The sequence below is a fragment of the Balaenoptera borealis genome (assembly GCF_965194805.1).
Source record: "Balaenoptera borealis genome assembly, chromosome: 2".
Lineage (NCBI taxonomy): Eukaryota > Metazoa > Chordata > Mammalia > Artiodactyla > Balaenopteridae > Balaenoptera > Balaenoptera borealis.
In genome coordinates this window covers 125,814,597-125,834,471 of record NC_138867.1, presented here as the reverse complement: position 1 = coordinate 125,834,471, position 19,875 = coordinate 125,814,597, and the positions used below count along the sequence as shown (strand labels likewise).

The window sequence follows — 19,875 nt, the reverse complement described above, 5'->3', positions numbered from 1 at the left end:
AAATCACTCAATGTACCACTCTGCAGAGCTTGAGCATTTTCTATGTGCCAGGCTCAGAGCCAAACACAATACTGTGCACTTTGCATACATTTCTTATATTTAACTTTTGCAACCATATTTTCAGATAGCTATTATATTATTAAGGCTATTTTGTAGACAGGAAAGTGAGGCTTAGGGAAGTTAAACAACTTCTTCGGTCTTGTAGATGATGAAATGGCCAAGCCCATTTCAAACCACGTACAGCTGACCTCAAATTCCCCTTCCCTAACCCCTGAATTTGCTGCTTCCCCATTAAGGACAAACTCTTGTGTTTCTGTCTCTGCAGGGAAAGTTTTTCAGGGAATAAACATTTCAGAGAACAAAGCTTTTTATTTGACAGTATCCAACCCTGCCTTAGCCTTTTGAAATTATAGCACTTCAGAGGGGTAAAGCTTGGTGATTTTTCTGTCCTTTATTTTCTCCTCTCCCCCTAGTTTTTATTGATGACACTTGAGCATATTCTTTAGGTTTCCAAAGTGCTGTCTCAAATATCCTCTCACTTTATCCTCCTGAAAGTAAGGAGGCAAGCTAGGCAAGGATGGAATTAAGACTTTTTAGATGAGAAAGCAAACATTGAACTGTTAAATATGTTGTCAAGGTCGTGCATCTGTAACTAAAACTGATGTTGGCCGACTCTTAATTCAGGGATACCCTTATCATATAAGGAGTTCTATCTGTCTGTCTGTCTGTTTACCTATCTATCTGTCTATCTATATATATATATCTATCCATCTATCTATCTAGACAGTGATTAAAAAGGAAAAGAAAACTACTGATCCAACTCTTTTGCAAATCAGTTTAAACTGCCCCTACTTGTGAAGACATCATGAAGATGGAGTGAGTACCAGAAGATCTTCCTTCTGTATCACCATTCCATGCAGCAGACTTGAGTTTGAGTTTGAGCTCAACTTCTTATTAGCCTGGTTAACTCAGGGGATTTAGTAAATCACTCTGAATCTCATTTCTTCACATTAAATTAAAATGATGGTAGTTCTTACCTGATGGAGTTTTTCAGATGGGTTTAAAGTGGATGCCTATAAAACACATAGTACAATGCCAGGCACACAGGACACAGCACATTAGATGGGTTTTCTTTTTATTGTTGTTACTGTTATTGAAGAACAAGAAAGACATTAAAAGATATTTCTCTACAACACCTTGTCTCATTATCTCAAGTGGCAGGTGTAGTAACTAACAAATAAGAGGAAGATGACAAAATAATAGTGCTAGAAAATGTACATTTGGCATGTTTACATGGGGCCTTCATTTATGAGCATATGGTACATTAGATGGTAAAAGAAAACTGCTTTGCATTATAAGTATTCTAGAATAAAAAAACCAAATTGAGGTCAAGTGTCTTGTATCCTTGGGACTTAGCTCAATGCTTGGCAGTGCTTTTTAAAAATGTAGAATTATGAATAAAGGAATAATTTGTTTAATTAACTTCTTATTTGTCTTTTTAACCCTGTCATCTTACAGTGTGCCTGCCACAAAATAAGGTTTTAATTCGGTATCTGGTAAAGTGGATTGTTGTTCTTTATAATAAATAGCATCTTCTAGATATTGGATTGAATTTGATTGAAGCCCCTTTGGAGAGGTGAAAATGCCTTCTCACAGGTGGTGGGAAAGTACAAGATCATTTTAACACCATATGTCCCAGATATGTTATGCATCTCTTCTTTGGGGTTTTAGACAATTCATTATATTTTTTAAAAAGCTAATGTGTTCGAGATTGTTATCCCCAGGCTCCCGTGAAGAGACAACTGTATAGCCACAGCTGGTGAATAAGATAGAATGAGCACTTTTTAAGCTACGTGCTCTTCTTTCCTGTAATGTCTAATGATGGTTTATACAGACTGCATAATGAATGAGCACAGGCAGAGCCGTAATTGCTAAAAATAACTACGGCAAAAGGCATAAAAGAGTAATAGAGAATCATCTTGTGAATATTGAGTATCAACTTTTTACTATATTTGGATCAATGATTACCTGTTTTAAAAAATTCCGTATGCTTGAACACCCAGCATTGACAGCAAAAAGGTTTTTTTTTTCTGAAAACAGTGGCCAAACTTCGCCCCATGGCATTGTCCAAAATTAACATTAATAACCCCAAGGGGCAATTGTAAGAGAACATACCACCTGGAATGTACAGAAGTCATTGTGTTTAACTCTTCCCCTACCCTGTTTGAATAATTTTTTTAAAAGAGCACACTAACATTTCCTATTGTTGGAAGAGTTACTTTACTTGCTCTCCATATTTCAGTTAACATATGTGGGAGGCTGCTGATTTGTTGAGTTTAATTGTATCTTATGCTCAAAAGATGAAATCTTCTCTCACAGATTATGTGCAGAAATGGAACTGTTTTGTTTCTTAAAGATTTATGTAAACTAGCAAGTGGGTATTAAAATCACAGTATTATATGCTGGTTTATAAAATGTTTAGTTAAGATACTCAGTGTCATATAATTCAACATACAAAATACATATATTTCTGGATTTTGTGTATCTGATTATGTGGGATGTATGATGTTGTTTTTCTCTATGTCTGATATTAAAATGGGAGTAATGTAATAAATGCTGGAGAGGGTGTGGAGAAAAGGGAACCCTCCTATGCTGTGGTGGGAATGTAAATTGGTGCAGCCACTATGGAAAACAGTATGGAGGTTCCTTAAAAAACTAAAAGTAGAGTTGCCATATGATCCAGCAATCTGACTCCTGGGCATATATATGGAGAAAACTAATTCAAAAAGATACATGCACCCCAATGTCCACTGTAGCAGTACTTACAATAGTCAAGACATGGAAGCAACCTAAATGTCCATTGACAGGTGAATGGATAAAGAAGTTGTGGTATATATATATACATTGGAATACTACTCAACCAGAAAAAGGAATGAAATAATGCCATTCGCAGCAACATGGATGGACCTAGAGATTATCATATTAAGTTAAGTAAATCGGACAGAGAAAGACAAATACTATATGATATCACTTACTTGTGGAATCTAAAATATGATACAAATGAACTTATTTACAAAACAGAAACAGACTCACAGACATAGAAAGCAAACTTACAGTTACCAAAGAAGTAAGGAGGGGGGAGGGATAAATTAGGATTTGGGGATTAGCAGATACAAACTACTATGTATAAAATAGATAACAATGTCCTACTGTATAACACAGGGAACTATACTCAGTATCTTGTAATAAACCATAATGAAAAAGAATATATATATATACGTATATGAATCACTTGGCTGTACACCAGAAATTAGCACAACATTGTAAATCAACTACTTCAGTAAAAAAATAAAATAAAATGGGAGTAACAAGGTATAAAGCCCCAGTATTTAGAAAAGTCAACCCTATTGAAATGTAAAATTTATGGATTATATTCTAAACTTTCTGCTATTTCCTTTAGATTCAATACTGTTCTAATGATGCATGGTTAAATTTTTCAAAATTCAAAATGTAATTAATCACATAATATTCATATTTTTCCTCTCCCAGAAATGCTTTGCTGATGCTGTGAACTAACTGTGCTAGCATTGTAAAGGTCATGCATTCTCCCCTGCAATAACAATATGAAATGAGGTTGCAGGGGAAAGAAAAGGAAAAAGATTACAAATGGAAATGAACTATATTTTCTACTTTTAATTTTTCAAAGTAGGTAATTCTTTGAGAAAATCAGTTATTGTGGCATTAAAAGAACAGTAAATTACAGTTAGATTTGTTTTATCAGACAAAACAACAAACTTGACATCTTCAGAATCAGATGGTTTAGTTTTTTATTTATTTCACTTCTAATATAACCAAAATATTGTCACCATTCTCCTATTACTAACATAGTCCCATGTCATCCTTTCATTAGCTATACTTTGCTGGGGCTGGTGGTCACATACTTAAAAAAAAAAATCTCAGGTCAAATTCTCTTCACTCTATAAGATAGAAAAGAAATAAGAAATTTCCATCTATGGTATTCTGGAGCTCTCTGGTGCAAATCCTCAAGGATTTAGACATTTGGGAAATCATGGAGAGGAATGTTCAGGAAACCGCCACTCCTTACACAAAGAACCTCCCATGTGCACAGCACATAATCAAAAACAAAGAAAAAATAAAGGGGGGAGAGGAGGGAGTAGAAAGGAGAGAAAATAGAAAATAGGGAGGGAAGGAAAGGAAAAAGGAGAGAGGAATAACTAAAAAGAGCAAGGAGACAACCTTGAAATATGTGATAGCAAGTTATAACAGCATCCTTAAAAGATTGCACAGGTATTTATAAAAGCATCTGTGTGATAATTACAACAAGCAGTAAAATATTAAGATTAGTCATTTGCAGCAAAGTTGGGTAGACAGTACAAATAGCAATTAGCAATTAAAATGTTAAGCTGTGGAGGACTCTTTAGAAATCATTGAGTTCATTGGCTTTAAAATGTTGGACCTTTAAGTATAATGTATGTCAATTATACTTAAATTAAAAAAAGAAAGAAATGTAAAAAAAGAAAAAGTAGCTTTGAGAAACTTGGCAGTCTATGATCATTCTAACTCTGATTTTGTAGATTTGCATATTCAAATAAATCCAGATTCTAAATTTTAAAAAAATGTTCCACCTTCAAATACTTTTGTATTGCAAACTATTTATGAATACCTAGGATAAATAGGACCTGTTGAAAGTATGGTGGAGTATGGTATTCCATAATGGTTTTTGAAATACTTATCATCTCTAGGGGAAATCCTTCCTAAGAGGTCCCAGCCATGGGAAAAAAATAAGGAAGTTGACATCCATTTCCTCCCATACTTTAGCATGGAAGAAGTATGATTTAAAACTAAAAATATCACGAGACGTCTTGAAGGGGCTATCTTTTACTTAGAGAGGAGTGTTTTTAAAAAAAGCCTCCCTCTATTTATGGATTTTTCCCTTTCTCTTTATACTTCAGTCAGCTTTTGCTTTTTTTTTTTCTTTTTTTTGAGGTTATGTGGATAGTTACACACAAATTTAGAGTTGTTAAATCTTCCTGGGGAATATGAATTTTATCATTAAAAAGTTACCCTACTCATCTCTAGTAAAATTTATTTTTCTGGTATTAATGTAACCATCACAACTTTCTATTTTGTTTTTATGTTACATAAAATAAATTCATATAAATATACATATTTTTAAGACTATTTTATATCCTTATGTTATAGATAGGACTCTTAAAATTAGGCTATGATTTTGGCTTTTTTTGTTTGTTTTTCCCAGTGTGCCAATTTTATCTTTTTAACTGGTATATTTTATTCATTCAAATTTAATGTGATTACTGATATTTGGCTTTACATCTACTACTTCGTTAAATGTTTTCTGTTTGCCCCAGGAGTTCTATATTGGTTTTTTCCTTCTCCTTTCTTAACTTCTTTTGGATTGATAGGTAATTTTGTGATCATTGAGTTTCTTCTTTTTTTTAATGTAGAAGTTATAGATTGTTTATTCTTTTAGTGCTAACCCTAGTAATTATAACATATGCTTGACTTATCAAAGTCTAACTTTAATCTACATGTCTATCTTTCTTCTCATCCTTAAAGCTATACTTACTCTTCTTGAATTATAGAATTATATGCTTTTATTTTTGTGAATTATAATTATATAGATACACTGCAAGAAATATGTTCATTTAGAATTTGCTTAGATTTTTATCACTTTTTCTGTTCCTTTTTCCTTCCTGTATCATTTTCCTTCTGCCTATGGAATACCCTTTAGGATTTTCATTAGTATGCATTAAAAATGTCTTTATTTTCCCTTTATTCTTAAAGGATATTTTCAGTGGACACAGGGTTCTCATTTGGCAGTTACTTTCTTTCAACTTACTGAAAATATCATTCCACTGTCTTCTGCTTTTCATCGTGCTATTGAGAAGTTAGCTGTCAGTATAAATGTTCTTTTGTATGCCAGCCATCTCTCTTTTTCTCTGACAGCTTTTAAGATTTCCTCTTTATCTTTGATTTTTGCTGGTAATTATTGGACTTATTGAGTCTATGGATTGGTATGTTTCAACAATTCTGGAAAAAATTTAGCCATTATCTCTTTAAACATTGCCTCTGCCCCATTCTGTCTTTTGGATCCTTCCATGGCTCGGTGGAATGTGTGCCAAACTTTTACTCAAAATCCTGTGTCTTCTCTTGTCTCTTGAGTCATTTTCCATCTTTTGATCTCTCCATGCTTTTGACCTGTCTTTCATTTACTGAGTCGCTCTTCTGTTGTACCTAAAATGCCAATGGACTCATCTACTGATTTCTTAATTTTTGTTGCTATTTGATTTTGCAGCTTAATACTTTCTATTTTGTTCTTTCCCAAATCTCCTATATCACTTTTTATACTTTCAAGTTGCGTTTCAACATTTTTAAGCTTGATTTTTATCTCCTTGAATTAAGTACGCATAGTTGTTTTACAGGCCCTTTCTAATAATATTACAATATTTGAAGTCTTTGTGTGTTTCTGTTGTATCTTGGTTCTGCTGGTTCTTACACATGCTATCTTGTCTCCTCATTTATTTGGTCACCTGTGATTGTATGCTGAGCATGGTATTTCAAGAATTGTTAATAGAAATTATTTGAGTTCTCCAAGTCAATTTCCTTTTGCCTTTCCCAGACTCCTGAGGGTAACAGCAATTTGGGTTTACCTTAATCTATATTTGGGGTTTGAGATTCTCTGGGTCATCCAGATGTCTCACAGCCAGCCTGGAGTTTTTATGAAGATTGGTTTGCTTGTATTTCATCTTTTCTTTTAGTATGCAGCATTCTGAGTTCTCAACCCAAAGCAAGGACAATTTAATTGGATTCTAACTTTTTTCCTCTAGACCTATTGGTCTATCAAAAACTCAGTTCAGCCTCTTAGCCATTCTCTCCTGAATCAGCAAATATGGTCAGACCCAAAGCCCCAGGGTGCTCTGTGTTCTTGGCTCTGGGTTTCTATATATTCCCAAATCTGACTGGTAATTCTTTATAATCTTATTTGTTTTTAATGCTTTTTAAAATTTGGAATTTTTCTCCCCAGCCTTTTAAATTGTCTTTATTGGTTGAGAGTTGGTCAGAATTATCCAGTCTGCTATTAATTAAATAGAATCCTCAATGTACTTAAAAATTTACCATTTTTCCTACTATTAATTTCCTCATAAATAAAAAAGGAATTACGTGCTGCTTTAGACTGATTTAAGTGAATTGATGCATGTAATGCCCCAAGAATAGTATATGGTAATTGGTGAACATTCAGTAAAGTTTAGCTTATATTGTTTTTCCTAACATTATTGCTATTTTTAAAAAATATCTCATGTAAAAAATGGAAACTTGATGTTAAGGAAGACTCACATTTGCAAAAAGACATAGTCAACTATCAAAAAGTTAAACAAATGTTAAGCAATTTTTATTAGTATAATAAAGATATACTAATTCTGCAATCTACAATCCTTGAAGTGAGAAGAAATTTGAAGTCAGCAGCATTATATCATTCCTGGCTAGAAATATCTTAGATGTAAAGTGTAACAAATTAAATTTATACAATGCATTATTTATATTCAGGATGTGTTTATTTTTGGAGATTGCCAGTTTTGACAGTTTCCTTTACTCTCACTTTCCTCCCCTCCTTGTACACATATCTAAATTGTTAGCCATATTTCTTAAAGGAATCTGCCTAACTAGAATTACTTGAATTTATGAACTCAGCATAACAAAGAATATTTATTTCAATCCTTAGCTAGGGTTACTGTTTAAGCTTTGCCTTGAGAAGGAGAATGGGAAGTGTCTGTGTTTGAAGCTGGAACGTGTGCCCTTCCATTTTTGCTTTTAAACATTCATAGACATGACCATTATTGCCATCAGAGTGGAAGGGGTGGGTGCTAGGTGCTGTGTGGTCATGGTGTCTAAATTAAGATGGATGAGGGAGCAACTGAGTGAAACATCCAATTCCTAGCTTTAAAATATTCCCTCCCCCCTCCACTAACTGATATTGGCAGAGCAATTTTATAATGTGAGAAAGACACACAAAGAGAGGAGAATAAAGCCCTAAGTATTATTAGTGAAAAAACTCCAAAATTTGCTCCCTGGCTTGTGTGTTCCTACTGTTTCAACAGATTTCATGGGATTTTACAAAGGACTCTATGCAAAATATGATCATTTTCACACCAAAATAAAAAAGAGAAATAAGAATTTATAAAATGATGGATACAAAGGCATTATCTAATCAAATCTTGTCATTTAACAACATGCAAAAAATGAGACCTTACGGAGCATAATTTGCTTTATTACAAATAAAATTCACTAAATACCTTCCTCAGGATGGGGCAGACCAGGTGGGAATCTTGATCCTAGGAGTCCAGGCAGTTATTATCTGGAGTAGGTAGGAAACATAGCTTCTGCAGATGAGTGTGGATTGTAGCCAAGAAGGGAAGTCCAGAACAGGAGAGGCCGTTTCAGACATAGGTCTGATGGTAGGTGTGAAGTTAGAGACCTGAGACAAAGCCAAAGGTCAGAACTCAGAAGCTTGGATCAGAAAACCAAGTTCCAGAGAGCTTCAAGATGGCGGAGGAGTAAGATGTGGAGATCAGCTTCCTCCCCACAAATACATCAAAAATACATCTACATGTGGAACAACTCCTACAGAACACCTACTGAATGCTGGCAGAAGACCTCAGACTTCCCGAAAGGCAAGAAACTCCCCACGTACCTGGGTAGGGCAAAAGAAAAAAGAAGAAACAGAGACAAAGAATAGGGACAGGACCTTCACCTGCTGTGAAGGAGGAAAAGTTTCCACACACTAGGAAGCCCCTTTACTGGCGGAGATGGGGGATGGGCAGGGGGGAAGCTTCGGAGCCACGGAGGAGAGCACAGCAACAGGCGTGCAGAGGGCAAAGCAGAGAGATTCCCGCACAGAGGATCGGTGCCGACCAGCACTCACCAGCCTGAGAGGCTTGTCTGCTCAGCTGCCGGGGCGGGCGGGGGCTGGGAGCTGAGGCTCGGGCTTCAGAGGTCGGATCCCAGGGAGAGGACTGGGGTTGGCTGCGTGAACACAGTCTGAAGGGGGCTAGTGCGCCACAGCTAGCCAGGAGGGAAGCCGGTAAAAAGCCTGGACCTGCCTAAGTGGCAAGAGACCATTGTTTCGGGGTGCGAGAGGAGAGGGGATTCAGAGCACCGCCTAAATGAGCTCCAGAGATGGGCGCGAGCCGTGGCTATCAGCGCGGACCCCAGAGACGGGCATGAAACACTAAGGCTGCTGCTGCAGCCACCAAGAATCCTGTGTGCAAGCACAGGTCACTATCCACACCTCCCCTCCTGGGAGCCTGTGCAGCCCACCACTGCCAGGGTCCTGTGATCCAGGGACAACTTCCCCAGGAGAACACACGGCACCTCAGGCTGTTGCAACGTCACACCAGCCTCTGCCACCACAGGCTCGCCCCGCATTCCGTACCCCTCCTTCCACCAGGCCTGAGTGAGCCAGAGCCCCCGAATCAGCTGCTACATTAACCTCGTCCTGTCTGAGTGAAGAACAGATGCCCTCAGGCGACCTACACGCAGTGGCGGGGCCAAATCCAAAGCTGAACCCCAGGAGCTGTGCGAAGAAGAGAAAGGGAAATCTCTCCCAGCAGCCTCAGGAGCAGCGGATTAAATCTCCACAATCAACTTGCTGTACCCTGCATCTGTGGAATACCTGAATAGACAACGAATCATCCCAAAATTGAGGTGGTGGACTCTGGGAGCAACAGTAGACTTGGGGTTTGCTTTCTGCACCTAATTTGTTTCTGGTTTTATGTTTACCTTACTTTAGAATTTAGAGCTTATTATCATTGGTAGATTTGTTTATTGATTTGGTTGTTGTCTTCCTTTTTATATATATATATATATATACATATATATATATATTTTTTCCTATTTCTCTTTTTGTGAGTGTGTATGTGTCTGCTTCTTTGTGTGATTTTGTCTGTATAGCTTTGCTTTTACCATTTGTCCTAGGGTTCTGTCTGTCCTTTTTTTTTTTTTTCTTTTGTTTTTTAGTATAGTTTTTAGCACTTGCTATCATTGGTGGATTTGTTTATTGGTTTGGTTGCTCTCTTCTTTCTTTCTTTTTTTAATTATTTTTTATTTTTTATTTTTCATAATTTTTTAATAACTTTATTGTATTTTATTGATCTTTTTTCTTTCGTTCTTTTTTTTTCTCCCTTTTCTTCTGAGCTGTGTGGCTTACAGGGTCTTGGTGCTCCAGCCAGGTGTCAGGCCTGAGCCTCTTAGGTGGAAGAGCTGAGTTCAGGACTTTGGTCCACCAGAGACCTCCTGGCCCTACATAATATCAAATGGCGAAAGCTCTCCCAGAGATCTCCATCTCAATGCTAAGACCCAGCTCTACTTAATGATCAACAAGCTCCAGTGCTGGACACCCCATGCCAAACAGCTAGCAAGGCAGGAACACAACCCCACCCACTAGCAGAGAGGCTGCTTAAAATCACAGTAAGTTCACAGACACCCCAAAACACACCATCAGACGTGATCCTGCCAGCAAAAAGAAAAGATCCAGCCTCATCCACCAGAAAACAGGCACTAGTCCCCTCCACCAGGAAGCCTACACAACCCACTGAACCAACCTTACCCACTGGGGGCAGATACCAAAACCAATGGGAACTACGAACCTGCAGCCTGTGAAAAGGAGACCCCAAACACAGTAAGTTAAGCAAAATGAGAAGACAGAGAAATATACAGCAGATGAAGGAGCAAAGTAAAAACCCACCACACCAAACAAATGAAGAGGAAATAGGCAGTCTATCTGGAAAAGAATTCAGAGTAATGATAGTAAAGGTGATCCAAAATCTTGGAAATAGAATGAAGAAAATATAAGATACGTTTAACAAGGACCGCGAACAAGTAAAGAGCAAACAAACAGTGATGAACAATACAATAAATGAAATTTAAAATTCTCTAAGAGGAATCAATAGCAGAATAACTGAGGCAGAAGAACAGAGTGACCTGTATGATAAAATAGTGGAAAAAGCTACTGCAGAGCAGAATAAAGAAAAAAGAATGAAAAGAATTGAGGACAGTCTCAGAGACCTCTGGGACAACATTAAATGCACCAACATTCGAATTATAGGGGTCCCAGAAGAAGAAGAGAAAAAGAAAGGGACTGAGAAAATATTTGAAGAGATTATAGTTGAAATCTTCCCTAATATGGGAAAGGAAATAGTCAATCAAGTCCAGGAGGCGCAGAGTCCCATACAGGATAAATCCAAGGAGAAACATGCCAATCACATGTATTAATCAAACTATCAAAAATTAAATACAAACAAAAAATATTAAAAGCAGCAAGGGAAAAGCAGCAAATAACATACAAGGGAATCCCCATAAGGTTAACAGCTGATTTCTCAGCAGAAGCTCTGCAAGCCAGAAGGGTGTGGCAGGACATATTTAAAGTGATGAAAGGGGAAAACCTGCAACCAAGATTATTCTACACACCAAGGATCTGTAGATCTATACAGCAGATACAATGGAGAAATTACAACCTTTACAGACAAAAAGCTAAGAGAATTCAGCACCACCAAACCAGCTATACAACAAATGCTAAAGGAACTTCTCTACGCAGGAAACACAAGAGAAGGAAAAGACCTACAATAGCAAACCCAAAATAATTAAGAAAATGGTAATAGGAACATACATATTGATAACTACCTTAAATGTAAATGGATTAAATCTTCCCACCAAAAGACATATGCTAACAGCCATAAAAGGGGAAATCAACAGTAACACAATAATAGTAGGGGACTTTAACACCCCACTTTCACCAATGGACAGATCATCCTAAATGAAAATAAGGAAACACAAGCTTTAAATGATACATTAAACCAGATGGACTTAATTGATATTTATAGGACATTCCAACCAAAAATAACAGAATACACTTTCTTCTCAAGTGCTCATGGAACATTCTCCAGGATAGATCATATCTTGGGTCACAAATCAAGCCTTGGTAAATTTAAGAAAATTGAAATCGTATCAAGTATCTTTTCCGACCACAATGCTATGAGACTAGATATCAATTGCAGGAAAAATATCTGTAAAACATTCAAACACATGTAGGCTAAACAATACACTACTAAATAACCAAGAGATCACTGAAGAAATCAAAGAGGAAATCAAAATATACCTAGAAACACGATGACCCAAAACCTATGGGATGCAGCAAAAGCCATTCGAAGAGGGAAGTTTATACCGATACAATGCTACCTTAAGAAATAAGAAAAATCTCAAATAAACAACCTAACCTTACACCTAAAGCAATTAGAGAAAGAAGAATAAAAAACCCCCAAAGTTAGCAGAAGGAAAGAAATCGTAAAGATCAGAGCAGAAATAAATGAAAAAGAAATGGAGAAAACAATACCAAAGATCAATAAAACTAAAAGCTGGTTCTTTGAGAAGATAAACAAAATTGATAAACCATTAGCCAGACTCATCAAGAATAAAAGGGAGAAGACTCAAATCACTAGAATTAGAAATGAAAGGGGAGAAGTAACAACTGACACTGCAGAAATACAAAGGATCATGAGAGATTACTACAGGCAACTCTATGCCAATAAAATGGACAACCTGGAAGAAATGGACAAATTCCTAGAAAAGCACAACCTTCCAAGACTGAACCAGGAAGAAATAGAAAATATAAACAGACCAATCACAAGCACTGAAATTGAAACTGTGATTAAAAATCCTCCAACAAACAAAAGCCCAGAACCCTATAGCTTCACAGGCAAATTCTATCAAACATTTAGAGAAGAGCTAACACCTATCCTTCTCAAACTCTTCCAAAATATAACAAAGGGAGGAACACTCTCAAACTCATTCTACGAGACCACCATCACCCTGATACGAAAACCAGACAATGATGTCACAAAAAAGAAAACTACAGGCCAATATCACTGATGAACATAGATGCAAAAATCCTCAATAATACTGGCGAACAGAACCCAACAGCACATTAAAAGGATCATACACCATGATCAAGTGGGGTTTATCCCAGGAATGCAAGGATACTTCAGTATAAACAAATCAATCGATGTGATACACCATATTAACAAATTGAAGGAGAAAAACCATATGATCATCTCAACAGATGCAGAAAAAGCTTTTGACAAAATTCAACACCCATTTATGATAAAAACTCTCCAGAAAGTGGGCATAGAGGGAACTTACCTCAACATAATAAAGGCCATGTATGACAAACCCACAGCCAACCTCGTTCTCAATGGTGAAGAACTGAAACCATTTCCACTAAGATCAGGAACAAGGCAAGGTTGCCCACTCTCACCACTATTATCCAACATAGTTTTGGAAGTTTTAGCCACAACAATCAGAGAAGAAGAAGAAATAAAAGGAATCCAAATCAGAAAAGAAGAAGTAAAACTGTCACTTTTTGCAGATAACATGATACTATACATAGAGAATCCTAAAGATGCTCCTAGAAAACTACTAGAGCTAATCAATGAATTTGGTAAAGTAGCAGGATACAAAATTAATGCACAGAAATCTCTTACATTCCTATACACTAACAAAGAAAGATCAGAAAGAGAAATTAAGGAAACAATCCCATTCACCATTGCAACAAAAAGAATAAAATACCTAGCAATAAACCTTCCTATGGAGACAAAAGACCTGTATGGAGACAAAAGACCTGTATGGAGAAAACTATAAGACACTGATGAAAGAAATCAAAGATGACACAAACAGATGGGGAGATACACCATGTTCTTTGATTGTAAGAATCAATATTGTGAAAATGACTATACTACCCAAAGAAATCTACAGATTCAATGCAATCCCTGTCAAACTACCAATGGCATTTTTCAGAGAACTAGAACAAAAAATTTCACAGTTTGTTTTGAAACACGGAAGACCCCAAATAGCCAAAGCAATCTTGAGAAAGAAAAATGAAGCTGGAGGAATCAGGCTCCTGTACTTCAGACTATACTACAAAGCTACAGTAATCAAGACAGTATGGTACTTGCACAGAAACAGAAATATATATCAATGGAACAGGATGGAAAACCCAGAGCTAAACCCATGCACCCATGGTCACCTTATCTTTGATAAAGGAGGCAAGAATATACAATGGAGAAAAGACAGCCTCTTCAATAAGTGGTGCTGGGAAAACTGGACAGCTACATGTAAAAGAATGAAATTAGAACACTCCCTAACACCATACACAAAAATAAACTCAAAATGGATTAAAGACCTAAATGTAAGGCCAGACACTCTAAAACTCTTAGAGGAAAACATAGGCAGAACACTCTATGACTTAAATCACAGCAAGACCCTTTTTGACCCACCTCCTAGAGAAATGGAAATAAAAACAAAAATAAATAAATGGGACCTAATGAAACTTCAAAGCTTTTGCACAGCAAAGGAACGCTTTTGCACTGTTGGTGAGAATGTAAATTGATACAGCCAGTATGGAGAACAGTATGGAGGTTCCTTAAAAAACTAAAAATAGAACTACAATACGACCCAGCAATCCTACTACTGGGCATATACCCTGAGAAACCATAATTCAAAAAGAGTCATGTACCACAATGTTCATTGCAGCTCTATTTACAATAGCCAGGACATGGAAGCAACCTAAGTGTCCATCGACAGATGAATGGATAAAGAAGATGTGGCACATATCAACAATGGAATATTACTCAGCCATGAAAAGAAACAAAATTGAGTTATTTATAGTGAGGTGGATGGACCTAGAGTCTGTCATACAGAGTGAAGTAAGTCAGAAAGAGAAAAACAAATACCGTACGCTAACACGTATATATGGAATCTAAAAAATAAATAAATAAAAGGTTCTGAAGAACCTAGGGGCAGGACAGGAATAAAGATGCAGACATAGAAAATGCACTGAGGACATGGTGGGCGGAAGGGTAAGCTGGGATGAAGTGAGAGAGTGGCATGGACATATATACACTACCAAATGTAAAATAGATAGCTAGTGGGAAGCAGCTGCAGAGCACAGGGAGATCAGCTCGGTGCTTTGTGACCACCTAGAGGGGTGGGGTAAGGAGGGTGGGAGGGAGACGCAAGTAGGAGGAGATATGGGGATATATGTATATGTATAGCTGACTCACTTTGTTATAAAGCAGAAACTAGCACACCATTGTAAAGCAATTAGACACCAATAAAGATGTTAAAAAAAAAAAGCTAATCCAATATTTCTAAAAAAAAAAAAAAAAAAAGAAAACCAAGTTCCAAGTGCAACATGTCATACATTTTAGAGATCTGAATTATGAATAAGGTAAGGTTCCTTGTAGAATGTTCCAGCATGGCATAAATAAAGTCTATTCAAACTGTTCCAAGTTGTATAGCTGGTAAAGACATCTTTATCAACACCTTAAAGTCTGCCATTTAGCAAGAATTTACTATGTATCTCACACTATGATTTACATCCATTGTTTCATTTAATCTTCCAAAATACTCATGACTTTGGTGATAACACTGTTCCATTTTTATCCATGATGAAACTGAAGCTTAATAAAATTAGGTTGCCCCCAATTCCCATAAGTATCTGTCTCTTTAAGCTCTTTGCCTTCTTAGAGACATACTACCCTGGTCCATGTTCTTTAAACATTTGTTTTCTCTGCCTGATTGAAAAGTCTGGGAAAGAAAGAACCCCATCCTTTTTATTCACTACTTAGTCCCCATTTCCAATCACAGTACCCAGAGCAAAATAAATACTTGTTGAGTGAACTAATAAATGAGTAAATGAATAGAGTATATACCATTTTATCATTACTTCTATGGACTGGGAACTACCTCATTATGACTCTAGGAAATTGCAGGCTCTGGGTTTGTTCGCCTTGTATTAGGCACAGACATCTATTTCTTGGCAGCAATAATCATATTCTCTTTTGCCATCAAGCCCATGTTCTCAAAGTCCCTCTGAAAATAAAAATAAGAAAAGTTATTTTTCAATAGCCAAGACATGGAAACAATTAAATGTCCATTGATAGATGAATGGATAAAGAAGATGTGGTATTGATACATATATACAATGGAATACTACTCAGCCATAAAAAAGAATGAAATAGTGCCATTTACAGCAACATAGATGGACTTAGAGATTGTCATACTAAGTGAAGTAAGTCAGAAAGAGAAAGACAAATACCATATATTACTTATATGTGAAATCTAAAATATGACACATGAATTTATCTACCAAACAGAAACAGACTCAGACATAGAGAACAGACTTGTGGTTGCCAAGGCAGAGAGGGAGTGGGGGAGGGATGGATTGGGAGTTTGGGATTAGCAGATGCAAAGTATTATATATAGAATAGATAAACAATGAGGTCCTACTGTATAACATGGGGAACTATATTCAATATCCTATGATAAACCATAATGGAAAAGAATATGAAAAAGAATATATATATATATATATATATGTATAATTGAATCACTTTGCTGCACAGCAGAAATTAACACAACATTGTAAATCAACTATACTTCAATAAAAAATGTAAGTTGCAGAAGAAAAAAAAATTATTTTTAAAGGTAGATCCATTTATGTCTCTACTGTCACAGAATGTTGTCATTTAACATGTTATCTTTTCGACATTAGTGAATAATTTTCAGAAAGATTGAAGAGACTAATTGAGACTTTTTAAGAAATAGTATAAAGATTTCTATTCCTCTCTGTTCAGATACATTAATTTGTTACCTAGTCATTTACTACTTGGAATGTGTCCCTGTAACTGATTCAGAAATCTGCATCAAGATATAAAATAATAACATTACCTTATATTTGCATAATGTAATTAAGTTTTCAGAGCTGCCTCCTGTCACATCTATCATTTTAGTTTTTTTATGTTTCTCTTTAGCAGAGCCTTGGTGCATTTTGAATTCATTGTGCCATAATAATATATAGCTGAATATCATCAAAACATTGGTATTGAGGTATAAAACTACAACCTTCATTCGTACAGCACTATATAAACTGCTTTCACATATATTATCTTAATGGACCTCACAACAACCCTAAGAATGAGATAAAGCCGGTATCATCTTTATTTTACAGACCAGGAAATGGAGCCTTAGAATTCAATTGACTTGTTTCTGAAGGTCACCCAGCTAGTAAATGGCAAAACTCAGGCTAGATTCTAGGATTTCTGACGTTTAAGTGAAATAAGCTACTCACAAAAGAACACAAATTGTATTTTTTACTTTTCCTTGACACTTCACTGTAGATGCAGTGCATACCTGTTGGTTTTAGATATTTTACTTGATTTTTCTTTTGTTGATAGCTAATATATTTAATGGAAGAAATGATGAAGTTGTGTGTCACAGTAGAATCTATATAATCTCCATAATGTTATGGAGCACTTATAATAGTTTTTGAAATTTTTAAAATATGTGAAACAAAACAAATCTCCAAGATCCCTTGGAGGCTAACTAAACCAATTCTGTAATTGTAAGAGTGAGTAAACTGGATTTCAAGGAAATTAAATGACTTGCTTAAGTTTAAGAAGGTAATTAATAAAAGAGCTCAGAATGGAGCTTGTGTTTCCTGAGTCATCTATTCGTTTAGTACTCCTTCGGATTTTATTAAGCCTCTGTTATATGCAGATCACTCTGTTAGGCACTGAAGGATTCGAAGACTAGTAGAGTATCATTGCCTTTAGATAATTTGTAGTCTAACGGAGAGCTGAGGCAGGCACAGTGATAAATGAAGTACAACGCAGAGTATGATGTGACCTTAAGAAAAAAGTACAAGCAGGAGAACAAGAAAAGAAAGACTAGAATAATATTTTCACCTCCCATTTATTTCTTTTTAATATTTATTTATTTATTATTTATTTTGGCGGCACTGTGTCTTAGTTGCAGCACGCGGGATCTTCATTGCAGCACACGGACTTCTTAGTTGCAGCATGCAGACTCTTAGTTGTGGCATCCATGCGGGATTTAGTTCCCTGACCCAGGGATCAAACCTGGGCCCCCTGCATTGGGAGCGTGGAGTCTTACCCACTGGGCCACCAGGGAAATCCCCAATTTACTTTATATTGACTTCGGAGTAAGTCATTAATATGTGACTTGCTCAGTTACAATAGACCACAGAAAATATTTAATTGAATTTTTAAAATATCTTGTAATGCATACTATATACATCAGTATATATGTACATATTTATATAGAGATACGTATGTAGATCCATGTGCGTATGTATAGAAATATTTATATATGTGTAATTGTAGGCATGTGTATATATATGAATAATTATAGATGTGTACATAAACATTTGGGGGGTTGTTTGTATGTATATTTTCTTTTTTTCTTCTGTGTACAATTTAAATTTTTTCCCCAGTTTTACTGAGATATAATTGACATGTAACATTGTATAAGTTTAAGGTGAACAATGTGATTTGATAGGTACATATATTGCAAAATGATTGTCACAGTAAGTTTAGTCAAATTCCATCACCTCACATAGCTACAATTTTTTCCCCTTGTGATAAGAACTTTTAAGATCTATTCTCTTCAAAGCTTCCAAATATACAGTCTTGTTAACCATAGTCACCATGCTGTATATTATATCTTATACCTGGAACTTTGTACCTTTCGACCACCTTCACCCATTTTGCCCACCCTCCATCCTCCACCCCCACCTCTGGCAACCACCATTCTGATCTCTGTTTCCGTCAGTTTGGATTTTATAGATTCCACAAATAAGTAAGATCATACAGTATCTACCTTTCTCTGTCTCTTGTGTGTGTATTTTTATACACAAATACATACATGCAAGTATATATAAGTTTCGTAATGTAGATCCTTAACATTCTCAGAAAAAAAGTGAGATCGTCTCAACTCTCCTAATGTAATTAAGTTTTCATTACACAGTCTTAAAATATCATTTAAACATTGGACAACTCCATGAATCTAAACTATTTATATCATTCATTTGATAGGTCTTATTTGCTGCCACAGCTCAGCTCCTCAATTTTTTCAAAGTACCTCTTTTTAGATTAAAAGATCATTCTTAGGCCTTTCTACACCCATCACCCATACCAACCACTGGCAGTATTTGAGGGCTGATTTTCACAAGGAAACAAAATGTGCTGTTGTTGAGGTGGTGATGGGCTTCACTGCTTCAGGAGAGTCACTGCATTGCTAAGCAGAAGGGCTCCTTGGGACCTTGGGCAGTCACCCAGGTTCACTCACCACTCACCTCAGCTCCACACTGCTTTCAGGGTACTCATGATTCAAACCCAGGAATCCACAACATTACAGATGGCCTCCCAGCATGGACCTTTGAGGTCACTGCAAATGTTGTATTTCTTTGATTAAGACACAGTTCACTGTATTACATTAACATTGATTTGCTAACATCTTTTCATGAAAAAAAAAATGTCGATTGTAAGAAGCATCTCAGTTTCAGGAACATTGTATTGTGAGGGCAGGGGGAGTTCACATTAGAATGGAAGGAACAGGAGTTAAAACTGTGAATGAAAAATAATAAGTTTTAAGAGCTATTTATTTTGCAGATTGATTACTAAGCTAATCATAATTAAACCAAGTGTCGGCAATCATAATTCCAGCTTGTTCCACCTCCCACATGATTAGCTGTCAGTTAAGTCAGAGTTTTGAAATGTGGGGTGCATCAGAATCACCTGGGAGCTCGCTGAAGATGAGGTTCCCCATTCTCACCCGAGAGCTCTGGATTCAGAATTTGTAGGGGGTGGAGCCTAACAACCGCCTCCCAACCCCCCACCCCAGGTGATACTAATTCTCTTCAAGGTTTGAGAATCAATGTCTGAAACCCCGTGTTGAGGGAAATGTGAATCTTTCTTTGGTCCA

The 19,875-nt window shown here is 36.3% G+C and overlaps 1 protein-coding gene and 1 long non-coding RNA gene across 12 annotated transcripts in view; one reads left to right on the top strand and one right to left on the bottom strand.

The window, feature by feature from the left end:
• Positions 1-19,875, top strand: part of JAKMIP2 (janus kinase and microtubule interacting protein 2) — a 197,235-nt gene that overhangs the window by 71,055 nt on the left and 106,305 nt on the right. The gene's annotated exons all lie outside the window — the stretch shown is intronic.
• Positions 80-12,900, bottom strand: LOC309624595. The gene is made up of 2 exons (XR_014242046.1): positions 2,958-12,900; positions 80-741 (listed from the first exon to the last, which is right to left on the bottom strand). It is a non-coding gene; the product is annotated as an uncharacterized lncRNA (long non-coding RNA).